This window comes from Pseudophryne corroboree, chromosome 2, assembly GCF_028390025.1.
Source record: "Pseudophryne corroboree isolate aPseCor3 chromosome 2, aPseCor3.hap2, whole genome shotgun sequence".
In the NCBI taxonomy this organism is placed as follows: domain Eukaryota; kingdom Metazoa; phylum Chordata; class Amphibia; order Anura; family Myobatrachidae; genus Pseudophryne; species Pseudophryne corroboree.
This window is the reverse complement of record NC_086445.1, coordinates 75,159,941-75,174,623: the sequence shown is the minus strand read 5'-3', so window position 1 is coordinate 75,174,623 and position 14,683 is coordinate 75,159,941. Positions and strand designations below refer to the sequence as shown.

At 46.9% G+C, this 14,683-nt stretch overlaps 1 protein-coding gene across 3 annotated transcripts in view; it reads left to right on the top strand.

The window, feature by feature from the left end:
* SLC36A4 (solute carrier family 36 member 4) overlaps positions 1-14,683 on the top strand; it is a 588,683-nt gene that overhangs the window by 534,936 nt on the left and 39,064 nt on the right. The gene's annotated exons all lie outside the window — the stretch shown is intronic.

Genomic DNA, 14,683 nt, shown 5'->3' with positions numbered 1-14,683 from the left:
CCAAATAAGTCAATTGACTTGTTTTTTTTTATTTGTATGTTTATAGATTCTTTTGAGATCTATTTTTTTTTTAAATATTAAATGCACACAGTAGACATTCTTGTCTTTTTTTCTCCTTTTTTTCTTGTGGAATTGAGCAAAAAATCTCACAAAATTGGAAGAATAGGACTCACGTTTTAATAGCGGAATTTTGATCTTGCCTGAATCCTATTAAGTAAACAACTCTTTTACTTTGGAATCCATAAAGAAGGATTTTAGCCTTTTTGGGACTGTTTGGACATTGTATGGTATGAGCAACTAGTAGCGCCATAAGTGTTGTCTCATTTTGTTTCTCTTTGTGTGTTATTGTGGCTAGGTACTGTCTGACCGCATTTTAGGCTTGCTAACCTAGAGGGCGCCATTGCATTTTTCCTACCCACTTTTATATTATTCCAGGCTGCATGCCCATCATCTCGCCAAGCCTCCCACAGCTGTATTCAGTCCGGTGCTAGACTTTCCTGTGTCTGATGCGTTCCTGGAGCCAACAGATTAAAGCACACAGTTTATGCCCTGATTGTCCTCCACTGAGGCCAGTAGTAAAGAAGAAATAATTTAAAATAACCATTAAATAGATGCTGCCACATCTAAATATTACCATATAAGCGCAAGCAAGTGCAGGTGGCAGTGTTGCAGAGAGTAATTAATCTCCTACAGCTGGGGGCACGTTGGTGCACATTTGTGAGGACCACCAGTGGGATTAGTCATTGATGATTAAAGCCATCCTGTTCTACTTGAGTTAAACGTAGAGGTGACTATAGTTAATCCAAATTAGTTAAACTCCACTAATTAAATCACTATTTCTAGAATAAATTGTTCCGATACAGCTTTGTAGAATTCAGTTAAGCAGCACACTGTGGACCCCTCTACAGTATATTTATAGCTGGCCTACACCATGTTCTTGTCATTAAGGAGGCTTTATGTCCCCACAGCTGAAAGATTTCTTCTAATGAAGCGCTTTCAACACTGCGTGATGCATGATCATTTTGAGTTTATTTTCTCCTAATTGCTATTATCCTGTCACTAATACACCTTTGTAGAAGAATTTACATATTAAACCCAGAAGATATTATGTTAGCCTGGTCATGGTTAGTGGTCCAGGCGAGATTTGTAACATTTAGATTGGCGCACAATTAACTAACCAGACTTTCTAGCATAAAGTGCGACTTTCAGTCCTACATATTGATATGAATTTACAGCATACTTGCTTTTTCTCTGAGCTCTCCCAGGGGGAGATAAAATGGAAAAGTTGCCCATAATCAACCAATCGAAATAGATATCTATATAATGATCTCCTAAGGTCTGTCCCGTCTCCGACATGCCTATGTAGTGGGAGCCAGATGGTTTGCAATACCCCTCCAGCGGTTCTCACTGCAGCGGGCGACGGGACAGATCCTAGCTTAGCAGGAGAGGATGGAGTGATGGACCTGTTAGGAATGGGTAAGTGTGCAGCCTTGGGATGGCATCCAGTGGCAATTTGAATTTGGCGCCAAATTCAAAATGCCACCATGAAGCAGGCCCAGCCCAATCACCACACTGAGGAGGGTGCCACCAATGACGACTGTGAGTGTGGAGCTGTGGTGTAATGCAGTGAGGGGAGCTGTACTATTGTGAGGGGAGCAGTGGTGTACTGCGGTGAGGGGAGCTGTACTATTGTGAGGGGAGCAGTGGTGTAGTGCGGTGAGGAGAACTGTACTGTTGTGAGGGGAGCAGTGGTGTAGTGCGGTGAGGGGAGCTGTACTGCTGTGAGGGGAGCAAGGGTGTAGTGCAGTGAGGGGAGCAGTGGTGTAGTGCGGTGAGGGGAGCTGTACTGTTGTGATTGGAGCAGCGGTGTAGTGCAGTGAGGGGAGCTGTACTGTCGTGAGGGGAGCAGTGGTGTAGTGCGGTGAGGGGAGCTGTACTGTTGTGATTGGAGCAGCGGTGTAGTGGGGTGAGGGGAGCTGTACTGTTGTGAGGGTAGCAGTGGTGTAGTGTGGTGATCTGTACTGTTGTGAGGGGAGCAGGGGTGTAGTGCAGTGAGGGGAGCTGTACTGTTGTGAGGGGAGCAGTGGTGTAGTACGGTGAGGGGAGCTGTACTGTTGTTAGGGGAGCAGCGGTGAGGGGAGCTGTACTGTTGTGAGGGGAGCAGTGGTGTAGTGCGGTGAGGGGAGCTGTACTGTTGTGATTGGAGCAGCGGTGTAGTGGGGTGAGGGGAGCTGTACTGTTGTGAGGGTAACTGTGGTGTAGTGTGGTGAGCTGTACTGTTGTGAGGGGAGCTGTGCTGTTGTGAGGGGAGCAGTAGTGTAGTGTGGTGAGCTGTACTGTTGTGAGGGTAGCTGTGGTGTAGTGTGGTGAGCTGTACTGTTGTGAGGGGAGCTGTACTGTTGTGAGGGGAGCAGTGGTGTAGTGCGGTGAGGGGAGCTGTACTGTTGTGATTGGAGCAGCGGTGTAGTGCGGTGAGGGGAGCTGTACTGTTGTGATTGGAGCAGCGGTGTAGTGGGGTGAGGGGAGCTGTACTGTTGTGAGGGGATCAGCGGTGTACTGCGGTGAGGGGAGCTGTACTGTTGTGAGGGTAGCAGTGGTGTAGTGTGGTGAGCTGTACTGTTGTGAGGGGAGCAGTGGTGTAGTGCGGTGAGGGGAGCTGTGCTGTTGTGAGGGGAGCAGTGGTGTAGTACGGTGAGGGGAGCTGTACTGTTGTGAGGGGAGCAGTGGTGTAGTGTGGTGAGGGGAGATGTACTGTTGTGATTGGAGCAGCGGTGTAGTGCGATGAGGGGAGCTGTACAGTTGTGAGGGGAGCAGTGGTGTAGTGCAGTAAGGGGAGCTGTACTGTTGTGATTGGAGCAGCAGTGTAGTGCGGTGAGGGGAGCTGTACTGTTGTGAGGGGCGCAGTGGTGTAGTGCGGTGAGGGGAGCTGTACTGTTGTGATTGGAGCAGCGGTGTAGTGGGGTGCGGGGAGCTGTACTGTTGTGAGGGTAGCAGTGGTGTAGTGTGGTGAGCTGTACTGTTGTGAGGGGAGCTGTGCTGTTGTGAGGGGTGCAGTGGTGTAGTGTGGTGAGCTGTACTGTTGTGAGGGGAGCAGTGGTGTAGTGCGGTGAGGGTAGCAGTGGTGTAGTGTGGTGAGCTGTACTGTTGTGAGGGGAGCTGTGCTGTTGTGAGGGGTGCAGTGGTGTAGTGTGGTGAGCTGTACTGTTGTGAGGGGAACAGTGGTGTAGTGCGGTGAGGGGAGCTGTACTGTTGTGAGGGGAGCAGTGGTGTAGTGCGGTGAGGGGAGCTGTACTGTTGTGATTGGAGCAGTGGTGAAGTTCAGTGAGGGGAGCTGTACTGTTGTGAGGGGAGCAGTGGTGTAATGTGGTGAGCTGTACTGTTGTGAGGGGAGCTGTGGTGTAGTGCGGTGAGGGGAGCTGTACTGTTGTGAGGGGAGCAGTGGTGTAGTGTGGTGAGCTGTACTGTTGTGAGGGGAGCAGTGGTGTAGTGTGGTGAGCTGTACTGTTGTGAGGGGAGCAGTGGTGTAGTATGGTGAGCTGTACTGTTGTGAGGGGAGCAGTGGTGTAGTGCAGTGGAGGGGGTTTTGAAGTGGAGGTATGGAAATATCAGGAGGGCTCAAGCTTTGGGCCTGCCTAAGTAAAGCGAACCCCTACCCCCATTAATATTGTTTGGGCCTCATATATTTATTGTTTTCACACCTGAATATATGTTGTTTTTATTGTATTATTTATTGATTTTTATATGGTTATGTATATTTATCAGTATTACTATACAGTACCATCTGTTATTGGAATAGTCACTTTGCCACAGGAACATTTTTCCGCATTTATTATAATTAGAATATATTCTGGCGCCCCGGGCGGCATTAGGGGGCGTGGCTTCGTACAGGGGGCATGGTCATTTACGCCCCCTGTACACACTGAAATTACGTCATCGCGCACCGCACAGTAAAGGACCTCTCCACGCGTCTAGTTTCCCTTCCCAGCGGCAGCGGGGGGGCAGCGGCAGCAGGGGGGCAGCGGGGGGCACACAGCAGCAGCGGATCTTTCCCTGGTGCGGCGCCCTCCGGAAGGCGGCGCCCCGGGCAAAAGTCCTGCTTGCCCGTGGCAAGATCCGCTACTGGGCCTAATTCTGAGTTGATCGCAGCAGCAAGTTTGTTAGCAGTTGGGCAAAACCATGTGCACTGCAGGGGGGACAGATATAACATGTGTAGAGAGAGTTAGATTTGGGTGGGGTGTGTTCAAACTGAAATCTAAATTGCAGTGTAAAAATAAAGCAGCCAGTATTTACCCTGCACAGAAACAAAATAACCCACCCAAATCTAACTCTCTCTGCAAATGTTATATCTGCCCCCCCCTGCAGTGCACATGGTTTTGCCTAATTGCTAACAAACTTGCTGCTACGATCAACTCAGAATTACCCCCATAGAGCTTCTTTCTGAGACCGTTGCAACACACATTTCTAGAGGATATGAAGCAGGACTGTAGGGAGCGGTTTGCAAGTGGCGCCGGACCCTGGGGCAACCCCGGCATTGGGTTGCTCTCCACTTTCTATTGCTGGCGGACCCACACCCTCAGTGAGCCCTGCTTCACCACTTATATAACGTTCATACTGTATAAAGCTGTTTGTAACAAAGTTTCTCTCTAGTTCGGGACTACTCTACTATACCCCACAACTTAGTGGCGGAACTAGCGAGCGGTGGGCCCAGGTGCGATAAAATGCTTTGGGCCCCCCCTCATCCTATCCAAGTCCACCCCCACACCCATGGAAATGATCTGGTGAGGGGGACCTGCTCAGGGCCCGAGAAGTGGATACCTAGCAACAGTGCCGTAACGAGACATTTTAGCACTGTGTGCAATAAATGGCATCGGAGCCCCACCCCTGCATGCAAAACAGAGGCAGTGCGCGCAAAAATACATAGGGGCGTGGCTTCGTGGGGAAGGTGTGTGGCCACAAAATAATACCAATTCATATAACCGTGCACAATAGTCTCCATTATTCAAATTACGCCGCACAGTAGCACCACTACACCAGTTAGAGACCCTTTTACACCTTACGGCGGACAGATTACCCTTTTTACACATTAAGGCAGACAGCGTCCCCTTTTTACACATTACGGCAGGCAGCGTCCCCCTTATTACACATTACGGCAGACAGCGTGCCCTTTGTACACATTACCTCACACAGCTTCCCCCTTTTTACACATTACGGCAGACAGCGTGCCCTTTTTACACATTACGGCAGACAGCGTGCCCTTTTTACACATTACGGCAGACAGTGTGCCCTTTTTACACATTACGGCAGACAGCGTGCCCTTTTTACACATTACGGCAGACAGCGTGCCCTTTTTACACATTACGGCAGACAACGTCCCCTTTTACGCATTACGGCAGGCAGATTCCCCCTTTTTACACATTACGGCTGACAGCGTCCCCCTTTTTTACACATTACGGCAGACAGCGTCCCCCTTTTTACACATTATGGCAGACAGAAAGAAAGAAAGAGAATTATACTTACTGTCTCCGCTGGCTCAGGCTCCTCGGTGCAGATTCTGGCAGAGATCCCGATTCCCGGGCAGGAGAAAAGTAGGAGGAGGGAGGTGGAGGAGGGAGCCGCAGCAGCGCGGTGTTATTGGTGGAGGCGCTGCTGCTGCTGTCCCGGTCCTTCACCATAGGCTGTTCTCCGCCGCTGTGAATGCTGGGATGCGCTTCACAGCGTCGGAAGACAGCCTATGGTGAGGCAGAGGGACAGCAGCAGCAGCGCCTCAACCAATAACACAGCGCTGCTGTGGCTCCCTCCTCCTTCCCCCCGTGGCAGATGCGCTCCGTCTCCTCTCCTGTGTGCTGCGGGCGGCGGTTGCCCGCAGCACACAGCGGCATGTAATGAGTCAGTTTGACTCATTACATGCTTTGGGCCCCTGGACAGTGGCGGGCCCCAGTGCAACCCACTGGTTGCACTGGCGGTAGTTCCGCCTCTGCACAAGGGTTTGTCTAGATTTCATTTGAAACAAACATTTTATTACAACCACAGTTGGATTGCATTATCTCTATCTCTAGAATTGACCTACAGCATTTAAAATGTTACCTTGAGGTGAAGCAGAGATACTCCTACAATGTCTACTTCTCAGAACAATAAGGCACTCTTTGAGATACAGTAAGGGCCTCCCTGCCATATATCATGCCTAACTCCGGGATGGGTTTACTTTGCTGGTGGTCAGAATCCCGGCGACCAGGATACAGATGCTGGAATCCCACCAGCCAACAATGCCGCCAGCCAGAATCCCGGCGCAATGGACCTATTCCCGCGGTGTAGCAAGCGCAGCACACTGGCAAGGGGACTCTTAGCGACGGCCCCGCTGCCGGCAATCTGGCTGGCAGGATGTTGCTGTCAGAATATTGACAGCCAGCATCCCTTCCGCCGGTAAATCATACTGATTCCTTCTCTCCAAGTTCTAGGAGCTGAGAATGGCCCCAAAAGCCACAGCCATACATTGCATAAACATGTTTGTGAATAAAGGCTGACATTGCAGGTGAAAGGCACAGAGCACTCTGTACATTGTGTACCGCAGTTACTTTTGCCCTAGTTTCCCCATGTTCCCAGTACAACTACTGTAAGATGCTGTGTGAGGTGCTCGGAATGAGGCTGAGCTGGGCAGCAAAGACCTTTCTGCAGCAATTAAGGTATGTTCTCTGGCAGGGCCGGACTGGCCATCTGGCACTTCTGGCAAATGCCAGAAGGGCTGAGGGGCAGGTGGGCCGATCCGGTCCCACAGAGAGCCCAGAAGGCCGCGTGCAGGGCAGCCTCCGGCTCTCTGGTTTAGCTGCCGCCCCCCCAGGTCTCCATGGAAATGAGGGCGTGCCGCGAATCCACGCCCCCTTGACTCGCGGCACGCCCCATACATCGTGATGGCGCGCCCCCCTCGCGACATGCGCGCACGTTCATAAATGGAGGCACAGTCCGTCACTGTTCTCTATAGTGAGAGAACGTTGCACATCCTCTATGTGTAAATGTCCTCAAATCACATAAGAACTAAAGATTATTTTTTTTCTTGTACTCTTACTACACTTGCTCCAGCTTCTGCCGGACCTCACACATTTGGAAGTATAAAAACCATGTATCGGTCTCCTGTGTAGTCGCCGCGGTGGATGCCGGGACGGTCTGCGCAGAGCCCGGGATCGTGCGCAGCTGCTGGTCGCCAGCGTGGAGAAACAGCTTTATCCCTTCCGTGACCGTCCCTGCGTCCACCGCGGCGACTACACCGGAGATCGACAACTGGTTTTTATACTTCCAAATATACGGGGAAGAAAAAAGAAACCACTACAGGAGATGACCACGCATATTTCAAGTAAGCATACATGTACGATTCTACACCGTATGATGATATGATAGAAAGTGTTTAAAGAAACCTTTATATGCATGGACCCTTTTTATTGAATGTAAGTTTTAAAGTGAGCATCATTTATCATTGTGGCACACTTTTGGTGATCCTTTATCCATCAACATCACGGATTTGAGGTTATACTTTCCTCCTCCCTTAAAACCTCCTTGTTCATTCATAATATACTACACATTGGAGCGCATTTGTGTTTCCCCTCTTATATATACTGTACATCCTTTGGAGGAGCTCGTACAGTATAACATCAATTAGATGACGATATCCCAGGACCCATTTAAAGATACCTTTATGTGTATGGACTTGGCTTTTTGAAAGTAAGCTTTGAAGTGAGCACTATCCTCCTTGATTATTGTACACATTGGGTGATCCTATATTACGCCTTTCATCGTCACAAAGTGGAGGATTGATTCATCATCTTTAATCCCACTATCTATTGATTGTACTCACTATTAAGACAATGCTACACATTGGGACATTTTTGTGCTTTCTCTCCACATGAACATTCATACTGAGGAGCCCGTGTACCTGTGAAGACTAAGGAAATATTCATAGAGAGATTATTATCAAGAACTTGGTAACAGGAGTATTTTTCTATAACCTTTAAAAATTAGCGCAACTCAATACAGGTTGAGTATCCCATATCCATATATTCCGAAATACGGAATATTCCGAAATACGGACTTTTTTGAGTGAGAGTGAAATAGTGAAACCTTTGTTTTTTGATGGCTCAATGTACTCAAACTTTGTTTAATACACAAAGTTATTAAAAATATTGTATTAAATGACCTTCAGGCTGTGTGTACAAGGTGTATATGTAACATAAATGAATTGTGTGAATGTAGACACACTTTGTTTAATGCACAAAGTTATACAAAATATTGGCTAAAATTACCTTCAGGCTGTGTGTATAAGGTGTACATGTAACATAAATGCATTCTGTGCTTAGATTTAGGTCCCATCACCAGGATATCTCACTATGGTATGCAATTATTCCAAAATACGGAAAAATCCCATATCCAAAATACCTCTGGTCCCAAGCATTTTGGATAAGGGAGACTCAACCTGTATCACCATTTATATTGTATCATTGTTTTTCTGGTTTTGATAACACTAGAAGATATTTTGTTTGCTGCTTTTTGTTGTCCAGCGCAGGGTTGTATCATCTTTTTTGTGTTCTAACACACAGCAGCTTCCTGCACTGCCACACCTGCTGCACAACATCCTGCGGCTATATCTAACATTGGTGTGTTCACCGTATGACACTCAGCGTTTGGGGATCCGGTCTCTAGGTCTACACTATCTAGGTCGGCCACTATTGGTCAACAGTAACTAGGTCGACAGGGTTTCTAGGTCAACAGGGTCTCTAGGTCGACATGTTCTAGGTCGACAGGTTAAAAGGTCGACATGAGTTTTTCACGATTTTTCTCTTTTTTGAACCTTTTCATACTTAACGATCCACGTGGACTACGATTGGAACAGTAATCTGTGCCAAGCGCAGCGGTAGCGGAGCGAGGCACCTTGCCCGAAGCTCACTCGCCATGCGAGGGGACACAGTGCACTAATTGGGGTTCCCCGTCACTCTACGAAGAAAACGACATAAAAAAAACCATAAAAAACTCATGTCGACCTTTTGACCTGTCGACCTAAACCATGTTGACCTAAAGACCCTGTCGACCTAGCTACTGTCGACCAGTAGTGGTCGACCTAGACACTGTTGACCTAATTACTATCTACCTTCCATACCACACCCCAGCGATTGCACCCAGTAGCTTTTCACACTGCCCCTCCAGTCATTTAATACTCGGCGACTACGGAGCACCCGCTGAGCGAGTTCAATCTCAATTACTGCTGCTCCCTCGCTTGTGAGCTACGAGACGGTGGATGGAGCTATGGGTATGGGTCGTTGGGTAGACACATTAGGTCAGTCATTAGGTCAACCATGGAAGGTCGACATGCATTAGGTTAACAGGGACAATATGTCGACATGGGCCATTAGGTCGACATGTACTAGGTCAACAGGTCAAAGGGTCGACATATATTTTTTTTTTTTACTTTTTTTGGCGTCGTTTTCTTCGTAAAGTGACCGGGAACCCCAATTAGTGCACCGTGTCCTCTCGCATGGCTCGCTTCGCTCGGCACAGGTTACCGTCCCAATCGTAGTCCACGTGGATCGTTAAGTATTAAAAAATCCCAAAAAATTTAAAAAAGTGAAAAACTCATGTCGACCTTTTGACCTACTACATGTCGACCTAATGACCATGTCGACCTATTGACCATGTTGACCTAATGCATGTCGACCTAATGACTGTCGACTTAAGCTGTGTCTACCTAACGACCGTATCCCGGAGCTATTTACATAGGATATGCATACATGCAGACTGCGACTTCCCACCATTCCATATACCATTGGTCAGTTATATGGATCCAGCGTAGAGACTGACTGAACATATACTGAGAGTCTCCGCTGCTACTACTGACAGTGGTAAATATATCTGAACATTTATTTAGTATTTGACTGTCTATTTTAATACTAATTCAAACTCCCGGAACAACCTTGTCGCGCATAATAATTAACCGTATGAGTTTGAAAGATATTCTGTGACTCAATTGATCATTTAAAATCTAATGTCTTATGATTGTTTTTTATTGTCACTGTTTTTTATTATATTTATTAAAGTGTATTTTTATTAACGATAGCCTCTGCGGTACCGAGCGCCTACCTAGTATATTCTATATTCTTGATGTTTGCTATATAGGAGAGGCTGGCTATCTCTTAACTAGGTGGCTGCTGATCTGAAGGCGTTAATCTACACCCGTCTACACAGCGCCGACAAACCTTATTTTTGTTTGAACTCTGCGTAACTCACAGTTCCATCTGCATGCCGAGGACACGGCCTCAGAGCCCCTATCCTGCGTTTGAACGCCCATTTGCCGCCCACTTATATCCATTTAGCCACCAGTGGAGATGCCGCTGAGATGCCTAAACATTTATAACGTCCTTATTTGCTAGTAGATGCGTATACTTAACTCTGATGCATGCCCAGCTCAAAAAAACACAAGAACCATCCGCAAAACGGACTTGCACGTAACTTGGAATCACGACCACAATCTCTGGGTCCTTAGAGAAGTAATTTTGTGGGGAGAAAGGGTTTTGAGTTTCATTGTGCACATTACGGCATTGCCCTGTAAATGCCATCACCTCCCTTTTATCTGATTTAAATAATCCTGTACTCACAGTTTAATCTCGTACTTCAGCACAAAACTAGGTCCAACTCCAATCCGTACTTGTTTATGGAACCAAGAGACCGGTTCACTATGTTTGAAAGTTTTGAATATCGGAACAGGGGAGAACAGTATACAATGTACAGAAACAAGAATTATCTCGTGTAAACCACTTCATTTGAATGCTATGTAAATACGCTTTCAAGTGTTATCCAGTTTATAGTCTAAAATAGGCATATAACACGTTTAGTTTAAAATCTTCATTAGAATTTTACGCCATGGCAAATTGCAAAGCTTAGAAACATTCTTCACTGGACTCAGTCTGTGTCCTTAAATTACCTTCATCTTCTATCTGGATTATAGTTTAGTGTTTATAGTAATGGGATAGTATATTGACAATTAAGAAAAATAATAGGTTATTTTCCTAAATTACCACCATCTCCTATTCCACAAATAAAAATAAAAATTCCATTTCCATTTTACTATTAGCACTTGTGTCTGGTACTGAAGATTGCTAATGTGTATGTACAGACATGAAACGAGGGCCTAATTATCATAATATAATATATTTGAAAATATTGTTTTTCGGAGGGTTTTTTTTTTCCCATTTACTTCCAGAGTGTGTTATTATTACATTGTAATAGTGCTTGTTGTGACGTTCCGCCAGGGACCAGGACTAGAATGGTCTAGAAGTTGTATTTAAGGACATTTGAATTATTTCTTCATTATAGGAATGTTCTCGTAACTACTGTATTTGAGATCTGTTAAATACAAACCAGTGGGCCCCATGTGGCAATTAAATTGGACCCAGGGCAAATAACCACATTACAAGTATTATTAGAATTCTGAATAGCTGAAATGGTGCGCAACAATGTCTGTACAGGGAGGGGATCACGACAGGACACAAATTACATAGACGGGTAAAATATGAAGTTTATTGGAATATGGACTTGCATGCTACAAAACACTGGTGTATTTATACCATACTTGCCTACTTTTTGGCAGCTCTCTCCGGGAGAGAGCTGCCAGGACGGCTCAATGGAGGGGCTGGGCAAGAAAATGACGAGGAGTGGGCGGGGAGGAGGCGGGGCGGGGTGGAGGAGGGACAGAGGCAGAACGAGGGCGGGGTTACACCATTGAGCCACGCCCCCCGCTCGGTAATGCCGCTATAACCTGCATTTTATAGCAGGGGGCATGACTATGATGACGCGATTCAACAAGAATCGCGTCATCTACTGTCCGGACCGCCCACTTTACTCTCAAAGTGGGCGGCCGGGCAGGGGGTAAGTTAAAAACCGGGAGACTTGTCTGCTCTTCCGTGGGGCCAGGAGGGTCACCCGATTTTCGGGAGCCTCCCGGCCATTCCGGGAGAGTAGGCAAGTATGATTTATACTGGGTGCAGTGTGTGCGGTGGACACATGCTCCCGGGGGCCCACACCTCCCACCCTGCACCCATTGGCCGGTATTCAATTCTTTTCACCCCCTTCCACACCCGTTCTGTTTCAGCTGACGGGAGTGGTATAGTCATTTCAGCTGGCTACCCCTGGGGTAGTGAGGGCACCCAACCCTTTACGCAGCTAAACCTGATTGCTATGGGCGCAATATGTGCGATAACAGGGATCACTTTAGAAAGGAGATTGGGTGTGATATATCATTTGTATACCACCCAATTTTTCTAATACTCACCCTCCGGAGTCCCGCAGCACTGCAGAAATCACTTGGAAAATGGTACGGCGCCATTTTCCCGGTGCTTCGCACATGCGCAGTAGGTAAATCACTGGGAAATTGCCTGCCATGCCATTTTCCCGGAGATCTGCGCATGCGCACTAGGCTCTGGGACAGCGTTAGGGTCTTCTAGGGACCCTAGTGCCCAGAGCTACAGCGCTGCCTGCTAGACAGCAGGGGACCCAGACGGAACCTGCACATGGCCCTCCTACTCTCTAGATACACCACTGCTGCAAGAAGTCATATGAGGGGAAAGATGAGGACTGGAGCATAATTGGTCCACATATAAGTCATGTATTCATCTAAAGGAAAAAAACATAAGGAAATCTATATATTTAATTTATATGCAGAGTACTATGCTACATACAAAAATGACATGTTAAAGTGGACCTGTCTTACAGTTGTGAAAGAAATCGGGAACCTTTGCTATACACTGGCTAAGGCCCTCCGTTTCTCACAAGCGCAGAGAACATGGTCCTGTCTCATTAGTGCGCAGGAGTATTGTTTACCCATCCCCAGAAGATGCCTCTTATCTCTACAGACGTGTGAAAGTGGGAGACCCTAGAGAGGCTGATGCTGGTTGGAACTCAAGTTGGTTTGCGAAGTGTATCTCGCATACTGTATTTTCGCTATGAGTGTACTCCGAATCCACTCATGTGCTGCTACAGGCAATGCAGAGATATGCATGATTCAGTCGCATCTCCACTTGTAATTGAAGGGGCTCAGAGATCCGATGTGCGGCTGATGGTACGCAAGCAGCAGACCAGAGAGGCTTGGATCTGCAAAGCTGTCTGTGGGCGTCTCAATAAATTTCCAAGCGGCTACAGCATTAGCATATTTTCGCCCATTAGCTGAATACAGAATCACAGCTGCGAATACATTATCGTACATCTCTGAAGCAGGCCTTCTTTGCTATCCTGGTTCTCATCTTACTTTTATCGTTCTTTCCAGTTTCTGTGAATCCGTCACCTCCTTTTGCAAGTTGGAGTAACACAAAGCTCAGTCCTAGGTCCTCTACTCTTCTCTGTCTATACTAGTGCTCTTGGAAAACTAATAACGTAATAATGCATCAACTCTTACTTACAATATTGGGGCCAATTTAGTTTGCCGCGAGTCGGCTCACAGCGAGAGTAAGTACAGCCATTTATGGTAGTTCCGAATTAGCAGGTCTGTGCAGCCACTAGAGCTGCATACAAAAATTTGTGAGTCCGGGGCGAGATGAGGAGAGATGTGGCACCGTTGTCAATGCTGGAATCCTGACACCACTCAGGAGACTGACACCGGATCATCGACAGCCGACATCCCGAAGGTAAGTATCGGGGTTCAAGGTTAGGATGGTAGGCACTGTGGGGGTTAGAGTTCGGCACTAGGGGAGGTGATTAGCCACAGCCCCCCTCTCCCCCCACCTTCCCCCACTCCGATGGGATAGGGTAGGAGATGGGGCGGTTGGGAGTAGAAATATTTACCCCCTCAGATGTCAGAATCTCCAGTGTCGGGATGCCGCGGTCAGTCATGTGACCACTGACATCCCGACCGCCGGGATTTAGCATGTATTCTGCCAGCACGGTGCCCCACTGTTGCAACGGCACTTTGCTCCCCTTGCACCTGATTGAATGGACCCCGTTGCAAATCTGCCACATTCAATTCCACTCCTCTGCCACAAGGGAAGATAATTGTCTTTAGATCTCATGTTATTATTTGACGCTTATTCATTGGAGATGTATGAAGTACTCTCAGTAAGTAATAATAGAATAACCTAATAGCTGCAGACATGTCTTGTGAAAGGCACAGAATGTGCTGCCTAGCTAAACACCGTTCTAAGAATCTCACACAATAACTTGTAGTAGTTATGTTAAGAAAACTAGGACAGGAATAATTGCACTATACAATGTACAGCAGAAACTACAGGTGTTTTACTGGGATGCGGCAATTGGCAAAACCCAAATAATTCCGTAACACAAAGCCCAAGTTCACGTAGGAAAATGAGCCATACATTTCATGTATACAGTACTGGTAGATTAGCCTTTCTTAAGATTTATGCCATGCCTGGTTGTGGCTTTTATGGCCATTATCAACTTGTAATTAGTTCTGGAAGTATGATATAAGGCAACGAGTCTGGGAAAAGGAGGCCGAGTACTTATCACAGACAGTCTCCTATTAATCTGCTAAGAGAGTATTGATGTTTAATTGTAGGAACAGTCAGTGTTTCAGTCACTTCAAGATAAAATGAAAGTTAAATGACAAAGGTCTGTGCGATCTTCCAGTTCTATTAAGGATAATATAATGTAACTTGTAATTGTTATACAACTATGGTTGTTGTTGTTGTTGTTGTTATACAAC